This window comes from Hippopotamus amphibius, chromosome 2 (genome assembly GCF_030028045.1).
Source record: "Hippopotamus amphibius kiboko isolate mHipAmp2 chromosome 2, mHipAmp2.hap2, whole genome shotgun sequence".
Lineage (NCBI taxonomy): Eukaryota > Metazoa > Chordata > Mammalia > Artiodactyla > Hippopotamidae > Hippopotamus > Hippopotamus amphibius.
In genome coordinates this window covers 68406887-68422436 of record NC_080187.1, presented here as the reverse complement: position 1 = coordinate 68422436, position 15550 = coordinate 68406887, and positions in this window count along the sequence as shown.

Below are 15550 nucleotides of genomic sequence, written 5' to 3'. Positions count from 1 at the left end.
GGAATGGGATAGAAAGTCCTTGTCATAAACCTCTTGCTATGTCTGCACTTTCCAGCATCCATTTTTCCCTTCTTCAGCTACCAGCATCATCATTTGTTTGGAGAACTATTTCTCACTGACTTTTCAGTCCTAAATGTCTGTAGTAAACTGAACAGTGACCCCCAAAGATGTGTTTCAATGTCCTAATCTTAAGAATCTGTAAACATTACTCTATATGGCAAAAGATGTGATTACATAAAAATCTTGAGAGGAAGAGCTTATCCTGAATTATGCATGTGGGCCCGAAATGCAGTCACAAGTGTCCTTATAAGAGAAAGGCAGAGGGAGTTTTGGACAGAAGAGAGGAGGAAGCTATGTGACCACAGAGACAGAGACTAGAACAGTGTAGCCACAAGCCAAGAAATGCCTGGAGCCACCAGAAGCTGCAAGAGGTAAGCAATGGATCTCCCCTAGAGCCTTGGAAGAGAGCACCACCCTACTTCACTATCATGTCAGAATAAAACATCTGTTGTTTTAAGCCACCCACTTTTGGTAATTTGTCACGGCAGCCACTAGAAATTAATACAGTGTCCAATTCCAGGGGTTATAGTGATTGGTTCACAGGTGGGCACATGACCCAGGTAGTGCAGTGAAACTCTGTTACAGGACATTTGCTGGAGCTACTGGGAAAGAGAAGCTCTTTTTTCCCACTAAGACAACCCATACTAGGAAAAGGTAAGCCTAGAGCTCCCTGGGGTCCCCATGTGGAGATGTCAGCCCAGTATGTTGAAAAAGACAGAGACAAAAATCTAGTGTTGATGATATCATTTGATCTTCTGGATCCATCCATATCTGAAGTCAGTCCTATCCCTGGACTTTTCAGTTATATCAGCCAATTAATACCCCATTCTACCCAGTATGAGCTGGGTTTCTGTTGCAAGCAGCCCAAAGAATTCGCTCAGAGTCTTTTCATTACCTGCATAGGGCTGTTAGATGTATATGAACTGTAGGTAGACAACAAATAAGTTTTTAGTGTAAGTTTATCCCAAATATTGCATGGGTCTGATACCATAGCCATATATATTTGTCGTTTAACTGAAATTTAAATTTAACTTGGCATCCTGTTTTTTTTTGGTTTGGGGAGTTTTTGTCTTTTGCTGAGTCTGGCAACCCTGTGTTGAAAGAAGGTTTTTTATTGATCATCTGAAACCTTTGAAAGGCTGGGTTATTATAGTACAAAGGAAGGTAGGCATAATCTTTAAATAGATGCCTCTTGTAATTTTAGGCATTTGAATAACTATCTTCAGTCTCCCGTATTGACTGGGACTGGAAAAGAATGTGATTATAGCCTCATAGCCTCATGAACGTTAATATGATTTGAAGTTGAGAAGGAAACATTATGTTTTGAATAGCCTGAGCAAAGCAGTAGAAAGGTGCCTAAGTGTGTTGAGAGACCTACAACATACTTTAAAACTGATGCTCTCCCAGAGCTGCTTTCACAGCTTCCTCTGCTTGGTGTGATGCACCTGTTAGAGCGTGGTCCAAATACAAAGGATTATGGGAGACCCAGCAGGAGGAGCAGAGGAGGGGGCCAGGCAATGCCCATTAAGCAGGTGAGAAGAAAAGTGGCCAAGCTGAGGGGGTCCTGAAATCTGGAGACCAGTCTGAGGGCATGAAATCTGGTGTATATATATCTATTAAAACAGTACCCCAGCGCAGTATATATGGAAATAGTGTTGTGTGTTTTTTGCACTAAGATGCAGTTGTTCAAGAAAAGAAGGTTCTTCTGCTTTACTACTGCTTGCATCTCTTTGGTTCTCAAACGCCCTTTCACGACTTCTGAGGTAGATTAGTTCTTCAACCTTGAGACATACGAAGGTGAGTCAAAAATTATCCACACTCTGGCTGTAGAATTTATTTTAATTAAATTTAGAAAAGACAAATACATCATTTTTTGACATAATCTTGCTTTTCAATATATTTTGTCCATCTGTCAACAAGCTTTCATATTCCCTCATTAAAAACTGTTTTAGGCTGAGCTGCAAGCCATGAATGCACTACTGTCTTCACTTCTTCATCAGAAGTGAATTTTTGTCCTCGTTAGGGCTGCTTTCAGAGGACCAAACAGGTGAAAGTCCAATGGAGCAAGATCAGGACTATAGGGAAGATGCTCTAACACCTCAAAACGAAGTTTTTGCAGAGTGTTGACAGTGTGGGCAGAGTGTGTGGATGTGCACATCCTCAGAGCACAAAAAAACAAATCACTGCACGCTGCTTTTCTTTTGTGCAAATCACAAGTGGAACATCCATTTTTGCTTGCACTGCAGTTACAAATGAACTGATGTAACACATTCACACCTGCACAGTAGTGATAGGGGAGACAGTAGCCTTGAACAGAAAGTGCTGGTAAGAGAGTGCAGCCAACAGTTTTAATATAACTGAGGTGTGGATAATTTTTTATTCATTCTTGTATATCTAGAATGAAGGATTCACAGTTTGTTTTAACCTTGCAGCAATTGTAAGACTTACAAACTTGAAAAGTTGCCTGGTTCAGTGACTCTTCCACTGTTGCTTATTTTTCAATGATGTTTGAGAAAGAAGGCTATTTCTTGAAAATACGGTTTGAAATGTCAATCGAATTTCAGTGGCTTCTGCCCTTTGTTTTGATGTGAATTTTTTTTTTCACACAAGCATGTAGTTAAGCACTGTGGAGTAGAGTACATGCATCTGATTCTGCTGTCCTAGCTTTGTTTATGTTCCCACTGACTTTCCATCTTAGCAAATCTGGCAAGTTCTCCACACCCAGCAAGGTCTTTTCACAACCTGCGTTAAGAACCACTTGGTGTCTCCTAGGGTGACATAGTGAGGTCATACCCTTGTGGGTATGGGATGGTTCGTGCCCAGTAATAGTCTTCGGGGAGAAAGAACGTCTAAAGTGGGTGGGTCAGTCTGCTTGGTCTGGAGCGGTGGTTCTCAGCTGAGGGTGGTATCCTGCACCGAGGGAGCATTTGGAAATGTGAGGGGACTTATTTTGATGTCCTAAATTATATTTTACATGTAGCGTTGTGTAAATGTAAGGTGTACAACATGCTACTTTGATTCATTTGTATATTGTAACACGATTGCCGTTGTGGTGATACTTAGCACCTGTATCATGGTTTGTAATTATCATTTCCTTTTAGTGGTTGGAATAATGAAGTTTAGTCTCTTAGCAAGTTTGATGATTATAATCAGTCTTGCTTATAAGTGTGTTTTTTAACGACTCGTGGGGGTGGGGGAGCAGTCTGCTCTTGACCTCTAATTGGGAATTCTACACAGCAAAAAATGCTCCTGCCCCCAATGTCAATAGGGTTTCCCCCCTGCCCCCCCAATTGAGAAACACTGGTCTCAACAGAGAATCTGATGCTCCAGTGAGTAGGACAAGGATATTCACCCTATGGAGGGTCCTGGAAAAGATCTTTATTCCCTGTAGAGTTCCACCCTACGGGACATGAACTTCAAGCCCAGAAAGGGAGCTTTGCTTTGTTTATCACCTCAGGATAGGTTCAGCCGCGAGTGACAAGGAACCCAAATAATAGTGGCTTAAGTCCACAAAGTTTTATTCTCTCACAGATAAGTCTTTGAGTAGACAGTCTTGGCTGAAGTGGCAGGTCTGAAGAGTCAGCAAGGACTTGGGCTCCACTGCTCTTAGGTGTGGCCTTCATCCACGTGGCCCAAGACAGCTGTTAAGCTGAAGCTGTCACTTCCACATTCCACCCAGATGAAGGAGAAAAGGAGAAAGAAGAGCTTGTCCCCTCCCATTGAGGACACCTCTGAGAAGTCACATATGACATTTCTGATTACATTCCTTGGCCAGAACTTTGTCTCATGTCCATTCCTAGCTACAAGGTAGCTGGGGAATAGAGGCTCCTCGTCTGGGTAGCCATGCGCCCAGCTGTGGGTACTCTTCCTGAAAAAGAAAAGGAAGAAGCAATGTTTAGCAACAGCTATCAATTTCTGTCATTCCTAGTAAGGCAGATAACCTACATCATTATTGACTAAGTAGGGAAAGAAAAAAGTATTGACTTGCCTTGGCCCCCAAATTCTTTGACAGACTGGGAACTGTGTCTCCTCCCCATAAATCTGGTTGGGGGCTTATGACTGCTCCAACAAATAGAGTACAGTACAACTGGTGTCATACAAGGTGACACAGCTGCCCTCTGGCTCCCTCTGGGATGTTTGCTGCTGGGACCCAGCCACCATGCTGTGAGGGAGCCCAGGCCATGTGAAGAGGCCACATGTGGATGTCTGGCCACCAGCCCCAGCTGTGATCTCAGGCAACAGCCAGCAACTGCCAGATGTGTGAGTGAAGAATCCTCCAGATGATTCCCCCTCAAATTCTGGAGTCACCCACTGCTGTGATCTCAATATGCCCCACCACCAGATACCTAACCCCCAAGGTGATGGTATAAGGAGAGGGGGCCTTTGGGAGGGACTAGTGCTCTTATAAAGAGACCCCAGAAAGCTCCCTCATCCTTCCATCACATCAGGACACAATGAGAGGTCAGCAGTCTGCAAACCAGAAGAGGGCTCTCACCAGAATCCGCCCGTGTTGGCACCTGATCCTCTGACCTCCAGCACCATGAGAAATACATTTCTATTGTCTGTAAGCCACCTAGTCTGTGGTGTTTTGTTACAGCGGCCTGAACAGACTAAGACAGCCGTTGAGTTTTCCATCTGACTGTGACCCCAGGAGGGACCCTGAGCAAGGAGTGCCAGGCTGCATCCAGTCAGCACGGGGCTTTCGGGAGGATCACAGAATGATTATTGTCTTAAGCCACTGCACTTGGGGGTGGTTAGTTATGCAGCAATATATAATCAGAACAGCCTACAGAACACTGACACTTTAGTATTGACTGGTTTTCCAGCTCTTTCCTGAGGCCAGCGAGTGGAAATCAATCAGGGGAAATATAAGCACAAAGTAAATCAGGGCCTGGCAGGGCGCTGTGGGGGTGGGGTGGAGGTTGCAGGGAGAGAGGATGTTGCTTAGAAAGCGGTGCAGCTGCTCTTCATCACCAAGGGCATCTTCTTCCAACATCAGCCTTGGTGGCACTAATTCATCACACAGTACCTCCAGAAGAAACCACATGATGTGAATAAAAAAGTGAGGAAGCTGGAGCCAAAGAAAAGGAGGAAAAAGTGTTATGTGTGCCAAGGGGCTGTGACTGGAAATAAGACAAGAATCCAAAATCTAAATTATATTGTCCATTGTATATATTTACACCACATCTTCATTATCCATTCATCTACTGATAGGCACTTAGGTTGCTCTCATATCGTGGCTATTGTGCATAATGTTGCAATGAACGTAGGGGTACATATATCTTTTTGAACTAGTGTTTTTGTTTTCTTTGGAAAAATATCCAGAAGTTGAATTGCTGGACCATACTGTTTTCCATAGTGGCTGCACCAACTTACATTACCAGCAACAGTGCACAAGCGTTTCCTTTTCTCCACATCCTCGCCAACACTTGTTATTTGTGGTTTGTTTTTTTTTTTTTTGATAATAGCCATTCTGACAGGTATGAGGTGATATCTCATTGTATTTTGATTTGCATTTCCCTGATGATGAATAATATTGAGCATCTTTTCATATGCCTTTTAGCCATTTGGAAAAATGTCTATTCAAATCTTCTGTCTATTTTTTAATCAGGTGGTTTTTTTTGATGTTGAGTTATATGAGTTCTTGTATCTTTTGGATAGTAACCCCTTATTGGCTATATCTTTTACAAATATCTTCTCCCATTCGGCAGGCAGCCTTTTCATTTTGTTAGTAGTTTCCTTGGCTGTGCAAAAGTTCTTCAGTTTGATGTAGTGCCACTTTATTTTGGTTTTGTTTTTCTTGCCTGAGGAGATATATCAAAAAAATATTGTTAAGACCAATGTCAAAGAGCATACTGCCTATGTTTTCGTCTATGAGTTTTATGATTTCGGGTCTTACATTCAAGTCTTTAATCCATCTTGAATTTATTTTTGTACACTGTGTGAGAAGGTAGTCCAGTTTGATTTTTTGCATGTAGCTGTCCAGTTTTCCCAGCACCATTTGTTGAAGAGAGTGTCATTTCCCCATGGTATAATCTTACCTCCTTTGTTGTAGATTAATTGACCATATAAATGTGGGTTCATTTGGGGGGTCTTTATTCTGTTCCATTGATCTGTGTCTCTTTTTGTGGCAGTACCATATGGTTTTAATTACTATAGCTTTGTAGTATAGTTTGAAATCAGGTAGCGTGATACCTCCAGCTTTGTTCTTTTTTCTCAAGATTTTTTTTGGTTATTCAGGCTCAGGACCGCAAAATTTTAAGTAGACACATTTAAAAATTTTTGATGACCCCAGGGAGTTTTTGATCATGTGAGCTCCACTATCAATGTTTTAGAAATTAAAAAATATTTACTACTTTATTTAAAAACAGTAAGTTCATTACATGTTAACATAAATAATATAACACAACCCACTGTGTGTGCAGTGTCATCTGGCACTCTTCATATTACCCTGTGGGAAATGGGGCTCAGGGGACTGGCATGAGTGTTGATACCTCTGCCTACTGCTCTGGCTGTGATTAACCAACTCTGCCTCAGCAGTCTCCTGTCTTCTATGAGCATCCATGGCACTATGACATGCTAATTTGTACCCTTCCAAGGAGGGCAGAACCTCAGCCCTTCACAGTTCTTGACATAACCTCTAACTAAGACTCAACATAACTTCCATTTTAAGGTAGCAGTAGACCTCACTGCATTCACAGTACCCATGACTGTGTAACCAATAGAAAACACAGATGTTTTCATAACATATCATATTTGTATCAAACATTTCTGAATAACATTTATGCACATCAACCCTGAAATCAAGTTATTTGATCTTATTGGTGTATTAAACAAGTACATATATTACTATATCACACATTTGTTTTTTAATATGTTAACAACTGTATTTCAATATGATTGGTTTCTTTTTCTTTTATTTTCATGCATTTAACATTTTTATTCTAAGAAGAGGTCCATAGACTCCTGATCTAGGCACTCTGTTCATTGCCTAAGGCTTTGAATAGCACAGGAAAACCAGAAAAAAAAGTTTCAATTATGGGTCTTTGAATTTCCCAAGCCCCGGCTCTGGGGAGAAATGGAGGGATGCATGGAGAAAGGTATTTTGGAAGAAATGCCTTGAAAGAAGTAAAGCGTTCTGTACCTGAATCTGGAAGGGAGTCCCTGCGTTGGGGGGGAGGGGATTGGACCCAGGGGTGAGACTGATGAAGTCACCTCCAGAGGCCATCAGCCTCCTCTTGACATCCAGGAGGGTTCATGGGGCTTCTCCAGCCTGCAGCCCCCCTGCTTTCCACCCGAGTGAGCCACAGAACCGCCTCACCTCAGTCTACCTTCTCAGAGACGGGTGAGGGCTCCTTCCTCTGCAACCAGTAGCCCCCTGTTAGCTACCTGTGTCAGCCACCAGATTGTGTTCAGTTCCAAACAACCCATTTCTTCCCCCTTCAATAGCCCAGGATATAAACCTTGTGAATTGTAGGGTGGGTCTAAGCCCTTAGAGGGGTGACACATTGTGAAACAGAAGGGCCCCTGATCTACAGACTGGGTCACCCCTGTATTGAGTGATATTAAGTGGAACCATCTTGAGGTTTTCCTCTGCACTGGGTTAGAGGAAAAACTCTATCATACCCAAGAGAGGAAAGAGTTCTGGAGGTGTGTAGTAATTTGCCCAGGAGTTAATCTCTCCCTGTTTTTAATGTCTATGAGTCAGGAAATGCGGAGTTGCCCCTTTAGCAGGCCTGAAGTTGGCTGAGATCCCAGATCTGCAGTTGTGTGGGGGCAGGTGCTCTGCCTCTTCATTGATTGCTGATTTCAGCAGCGTGCTCCTATTGCTATGGTAATGAGCCGTGGAAGCTTTTCAAGCTGGTCAGAAAGAGCAACCTTCATAAAAGAAAGGATAAATCAGGGCTACAGTTTGACATTTGGAAAGGAGTCTGAGTAGAGAGACAGGAAGGTTTGAATTAATGGTGGGAGAAATACAACAGTGGGGCCAGGTTAACTCGGGAGGAGGAGAACGGACAGGAGAAGGGACACATTCTGAGAGGCTCAGAAGTAGCTTGTCCTGCCCCCAACTTTCTCCCTGAAAAAGCCAAACTGTTCCAGACGCTTGATTTTGCACCATTTATACTGTGTCTCCTTGTGTGTTTACATGATCCTCTCCCTAATACTATGCGTATTTTTAAGCAAATCCTCCAGAGATGAAAAATACATATATCAAGACAGGAAGACATTTGATAATTAAGAGTTTTAAAAAGATCTTTTTCTTTTCCTCCAGCAGAATAGAGCACCATTCACATATGGATGGGGCAGCTAGAAAGGGGCACGTATGGCGAAGAAGGAAGAGGAAGAGAGAACGGAGAGGGGGTTGCTGAAGATGGGCTTGTGAATTGCCTAAGATTCCAGGACTAGTGACAAGGAAAAAAATCACTCAGAACACTGACAATACCAAATGCTGACAAGAGTGTGGAGCAACAGAAACTCTCATTCATTGCTGGAGGGAATGCAGAATGGAACAAGCACTTTGGAAGACAGTTTGGCATTTTCTTACAAAATTTAATATACCTTTCCCACAGGAGTCAGCCATCACGGTCCTTGGTATTTACTTGAAAGAAGTTTAAAACTATGACCACACAAAAACTTGCACATGGGTGTTTGTAGAAACTTTGTTCATAGTTGCTAAAAGTTAGCAGCAGCCAAGGTACCCTTCAGTAGTGAAAGGATGAATAAACATCAGTACATACGAGACAATGGAATATTATTCAGTGCTAAAAAGTACTGAGCTATCACGCCATGAAAAGACATGGAGGAACCTTAAATGCCTTGTTAATATAATTGAAATAAGCCAGTCTGAAAAAAGGTTTCATACACACTGTGAAAAGGTTACATTCCAACAGTATGACATTCTGGAAAAGACAGCTATGGAGACAGTAAAAAAAAAAAAATCAGTGGTTACCAGGGGTTGGGATTGGGACAGGATGAGTAGGTGGAGCACAGAGGATTTTTAGAGTAATGAAAATACTCTGTAATGGTAGATACATGTCATATGAGGGTGAGTCAAAAATTACCGGCACTCTGGCTGTAGGATTTATTTTAATTAACTACAGAAAGGACAAATACATCATTTTTCGACATAATCTCCTTGCTTTTCTTTTTTTTCTTTGCTTTTTTTTCCTTCTTTTTTAAATTTGTCCTTGCTTTTCAATACACTGTGTCCATCTGTCAACAAGCTTTTGTAGTCCCTCATTGAAAGTGTTTTAGGCTGAGCTGCGAGCCACGGATGCATCGCTGTCTTCGTTTCTCCATTGGAAGTGAATCCTGCTCCTTAATAACACTAAAACTTGTGCAGCCTTCCTTGAACTTCTTTATCCATTCTACACACGTCTTTGTGATAAAACACTTCCCCCATCCTGCACACAAGGTCTTCGATATAACAGCACCGGGTACACCCTCAGACCACAAAAAACAAATCATTGCACACCGCTCTTTCATGCAAATCACAAGTGGGGCATCCATTTTGGCTCGTACCACAGTTGCAAATGAACGGATGTAACATGTTCACACCTGCACAGCAGTGACTGGGGAGACGGTAGCCTTGAATGGAAAGCGCTGATAAAACAGCGCAGCCAACAGAAGTTTTAATATAAGTGAAGTGCGGATAATTTTTGACTCACTCGGGTACATGTTTTTAAAACCCATGGAATGTATAACACCAAGAATGAACTCTCAGTAAACTATGGACTTTCGGCATGGTGTGTCATTGTAGGTGCCTCAGTTGTGACAGATGTACCACACGGATGCAGGTGTTAATGGAGGCGGCAATGCATGGGACGGGGGTGGGGAGGAAGTATATGGAAAACTGTGTACCTTCCTTTCAATTTTACTGTGAACCTAAAACTGCTCTTTAAAATAAGGTCTTAAAAATAATGATAAAAAAATGGTAGGTTGTACTCATAATTAAAATGGTGCTTAATCATACGTCATCCTTATATGAATTATTTATTAATATACATGTATTAGTTTGCACGGGCTGCCATAACAAAGTACTATAAACCAGGTGGCTTAAACAATAAAAATTTATTTTCTCACAGTTTTGGAGGCTGGAAGTCTGAACTCAAGGTGTCTGCAGGGTTGGTTTCCCTTGAAGCCTCTCTCCTTGACTTATACATGGCTGTCTCCTCCCTGTGTCCTCACATGGTCTTCCCTCTGTACCTGTCTGTGTCCTAATCTCCTCTTCTTATAAGGACATCAGTCATATTGGATTAGGGCTCACCCTAATGACCTGATTTTATTAACCACCTCTTTTAAAGACTGTCTCCAAAGACAGTCACATTCTGAGGTGCTACGCGTTACTGCTTCAACTTATGAATTTTAAGGGAATACAATTCAGCCCATGACATGTTTGTAAAATAAAGCTGTTTCGTTACTTGTAAGCAGTTTTCTGAAAATGGTTGTGGCAACATAGAATTAAATAAACATAATTCTTTCCCTTCATGCTAAAACAAGCAGTCGCGAGCTCTGCTCTTATAAAAAATAAAAATAAAAACAAATAGCAAAGTTTCAAAGGAACACAGACCTGGGAGCCTGATAAATACTAGTGCAAACGTCTGTGACAATAGCCAACAATTCCCAGTGATTACTATTTATCACATACTGTGTTCAAGTCTTATTTACTCCCTGCAACAACTCCATGAAATAGATACAATCAGTATTCTTATTTTACAAATGAGTATAGGCTTAGAAGTTAAGTGACTGGCTCCAGTCATAGGAAGTGGCAGAGGTAGGGTGGAACACCAGGTGCCTCAGGCTCCAGAAGCCAGACGAGCGGCTGTGGTGCTCTACTGGACATAGTTCATACTCTGATGGTGCTCCAAGTTCATAGACACCAGCCACAGCCTTTGTGATCAAGGCCTCTTGGTGACCAGAAATCATAAATTTGGGTCAGGCTCTGCTTCCTAATTCAAGCCTGGGCCACCATTTGGTAGCATGGTATTGTTTTCCTATGTGTCAAAAGTGGTGTTTTCACGAGGTAGAAATGAAACTTTTGGTAGATCAAGTTCTTGTATGGAATATTTAGATACACTGAAGTGCACAGACACTTGTTGGGTCGATAAATGCACTTACCTGTGTAAACCACAAAACTCTATCAAGACACACAATATTACTGTCACGGAAGTTTCCCTCACACAGCTTTTCCAGTCAATCCCTGCCCATCCCAGAAAGGAAACCACAGCTCTGATTTTTTTTTTCCACTTGGGTTGTTTGTTGTTGTTTTTTTTTTTAAATTTATTTGCACTTGTTTCCCAGGGGACTTTAAGTCATTTGTTATATCATTATCAACCTCCTTCAAAGGTCAGTGGTTCTGGGGATTGAGGAAGAAAGATAAGGAAGGAAAATTGCACTTCATAGTGTGCTTTTTTTTTTTTAATCTATAGAGGCTGATTATTCTGAGTACTTAAACTAATTTTACATAGAACAAAAGAGTCACCCACAAGAAAATAACTAAAAAGGGCAGCCAACCAAGTCAGCCACGGTTAATTAACAGCTATTTCCAAAACACCACCAGCCAGTGCAGGATCTAGGCTCACCCAAGATGGCCAGCCTGCTCCTATTCTATCTTCCTGACCTTCCTCCTTCATCAGAAGTAGCTTCTTATTCCCTGTAGCCTTGTGGTGGTCACAAGAGTCCCGCCAGGTAGGAGGGCAAGTACTACAGTCCCATTTCACAGAAGAGTAAACTGAGGTTCAGATGGCTTAAGCAGTAGACGCCTGCTCACACAGCAGGTTTAAACAGCTGATAATAGCTTGCACTAGACATTGTCACCGAATAGACCCCAACATTGACCGGTAGCCAAGTCAAGTCCTGCCGTTTATCTCTCAAAACAGAGACCTATCCATTTGTATTTGCATCAAGTGATTTGAGACAGAGCTATAAGAATTTGGATGAATGCAAGATAGAGCCTCTCTGGGAAGACAGTGAAAACACCTGGGTCAACTGATGATGCGCTAGGCTGGGACCTGGGACCCCGAACTCCTTACTGCAGTGCTTGCACCTGGACAAACATCACCTCAAGCAACAGAATACAAAGAAACTATATAAGGGGCTAAAAACAGCTGCATGCATGCACAGTTGGGACAAATCATGAACAACAAGATACAAAAAGGCCAAAACCCAGTGTCACTTCTGAGACGCAGGGAGCAAAAGCAGGGTCCTGTGCATGATGCCTGATCCCTGCACACAGCACCACCAAGGGGGTGGGCAGACCACCTGAGGGCCCCCTCCGGCCCAGCCCACCGATTCATCCCTACCCTCACCCCATTTAAGCAAACAGCTTGACCCCCTTCCCGGAGCGAGTAAGGGAACCTGTTACTTGTTTTCATTCCCTCCTGCCTGAAATCCTGCCTGGCCTCTTATCAATTTCTATTGATTAAAGAGTCCAAGAACTGAGGTTGGTAACAATGAGGCATTTGCTTTTTAATCCTTTACCCATTAAGCTGAAGGACTGAGGTCTTCACAGTGAGATTTCAGGGCAGACCTTAAATGGAGAGGCAGCTGTCAGCATCTTGACCTTGAATCCATGTCACATGATGAAGCTGTGTACATTGCAGGACCTCAAGGAAAGAGCCACAGAGGCTATCACCTGGGGTGCCTGTTTGAAAAGCTAATGTTGGGCCCAATCTTTAGGAACATTGATTCCGTGGCTAGACTGGTGCCCATATATCTGGATTTTAAATGAAGATCCTAAGTCATTACTCTATGCTTGGAGAAATGTTGCCTTGGGAGTGAAAGAAAGGAAGTATGACACAATTTTGACAATGTGCAACTCTGAGAGAGTCTTCCAGCCCACACACACACCAAATCAACGGGTGTGTATTAGTTTCCTGGGCTGCTATTACAAATTACCACAAACTGTGTGGCTTAAAAAAAACAGAAACATATTTTCTCACAGCTGTGGAGGCTAGAAATCTGAATTCGAGTTGCAGGCCGGACCATGCTCCCTCTGAAGACTCTAAAGGAGGATCCTTCCTTGCCGCTTCTAGCTTCTGGTAGCTCCTGGCAGTCCTTGGCTTATGCTACTCCACGTCCAGTCTCCGCCTCCTCTCTTCACATGGCTTTCTTCCCTCTGTGGATGCCTGTGTGTCCTCTCCTCTTAGAAGGACACCAGTGATTGGATCTAGGGCCCACCCTAATCCAGCAGGACCTCATCTTAATTTATGTCTTAGTTATATACCTGCAAAAAACCTATTTCCAAATAAGGTCACGTTCACGAGCATTGGAGGTTAGGGCTTTTTGGGGGACACAATTCACCCCATTACACGTTCTGTACTTCGCTACTCAGAATATGATCCTCAGACCAGCAGCACTGGTCTCACTTAGGAGCTGTCAGTAATGCAGAATCTTGGGCTATACCTCAGACCTACTGAATCAGAAACTGCATTTTTAACAAGATGCCCAGGTGATTAATCTGCACATTAAAGTTTGAGAAGTGCTAGGTTTCCCAGTTAGATTCCATTTATCCAGTTGGAATCATCTCTCTAACCCCATAGCAATAGATTCTTTTGAGAATTTGCTCTGAATTTAGTTTTACAGATGGCAGAGACTAATCATTGTCCCCCATTATCTGTTCTCTTGTTTTCAGCAGTAGCAACCTTGAGTTTCAGTGGGACATGTGACCACCCTGAATATACTCCCCATTTTCCTAGCTTCCCTGGAAGCAAAGCCTGCCTATGTTGCTAAGTTACTTATAGCAAGTGGGATGTAAGGGAAAGTGCTGATGTATAATAGTTTCTGAGACATATCCTTAAAAGGAGGGGATGTATACTTTCTTTCAACTTTCTTCCATCCAAATGAAGCAGAAGAAAGGAAATAAATATCAAAGTGGAAATCAGTGATATAGAAAACAAAACAATAGACAAAATTAGTGAAAATCTGGTTTTTGAGAAGATTGATAACTGATAAACTTCTAGACAGACTGATCAAGGAAAGAAGAAAAGACATAAATTACTAAGATCAGGAATGAGATGGGCAACAGCTAAAGATGTTAAGATGATAACAAGAGAATAATAGAAACAACTTAATGCCAATAAATTCAACAACTTAGATAAAATGAGAAAATGCCTGAGAGATAGAAACTCTAGACATAAACCCTAGCCCACTGAAGAAAAGCATACATAACCAGAGTAACCCTGTATTTATGGAAGAAATTGAATTTGTAATTAAAAACCAGCTCATAAAGAAAACTCCATGCTGCTATGGTCTGAATGTTTGTGTTCCTCCAAAATTTAAATGTTGAAACCAGCCCCCGAGGTGATGATATTAAGAAGCGGGACCTTTGGGGTGATTAGGTCATGAGTGTGGAGCCCTTGTGAATGGGATTAGTGCCCTTATAAAAGTGGCCTGAGAACGCTCTCTTGCTGCTTCCACCATAGGAGGATAAAATAAGTCAGCAGTGTGCACCAGGACAGGGCTCTCACCAGAACTCGACCATGAGGGCATTGTAATCTCAGGCTTCCAGACTCCAGAACTCTGAGAGAGAAATTCCTGTTGTTTATAAGCCACTGAGTCTACTTTGTTATTGCAGCCTGAATGGACTAAGACACAACCCCCAATGGACTTACTGGTGAATTTTAAAAAGCACTTAAGGAAAAAATAATAAAAATTCTACACAAACTCTTCCCCAAAAATTGAAGAGGAAGAATAAGCAAGACTTCCTAACTCATTCTACAATACAAGGCCAGCATTACCTTGATTCTGACACCAGTCAAAGCTAACACAAGGAAAGAAAACTGCAGACCAATATCCTTCATGAAAGTCAGTGCAAAAATTCTAACATTTTAACAAGTTGAATTCAACAATATATTAAAAGAATAATAAAACACGACCAACTGGGGTTTATCCCAGAAATATAGAGTTATTTTAACATTTGAAAATCAGTTATTATAGGGACTTCCCTGGTGGCCCAGTGGTTAAGACTCAGCGCTTCCAATGCAGGGGACATGGGTTCAATCCCTACTCAGGAAGCTAAATCCTACATGCCATGTGGCATGACCAAAGATTAAAGAGAAAGAAAGAAAGAAAGAAAGAAAGAAAGAAAGAAAGAAAGAAAGAAAGAAAGAAAGAAAGGGGAAGAAAGAAGGGAAGAAAATCAGTTATTATAATTCACTATATTAGCTAAAAAACAAGAACAAACAAATCATATGATCATCTCAATAGATGGAGAAAAAGTGTTTGACAAAATCCAACATTCATTTCTTATAAAAACTCTCAGCAAACTAATAGTAAAAGGGAGCTTCTTCAATTGGATGGAGGGTATCTACAAAAAACCTGTCTGAGCAGCAATGAAGACCCAATGCAGCCAAAAATTAAAACAAAAAACAAACAAACAAAAAACCTGTCTGACATCATCCTTAATGGTGAAAGACCGAGTATTCTCCCGCTAAGACTGGGAATAGGACAGGGATGTTTTCTTTCACCGCTTTTATTTAACATTGTGCTA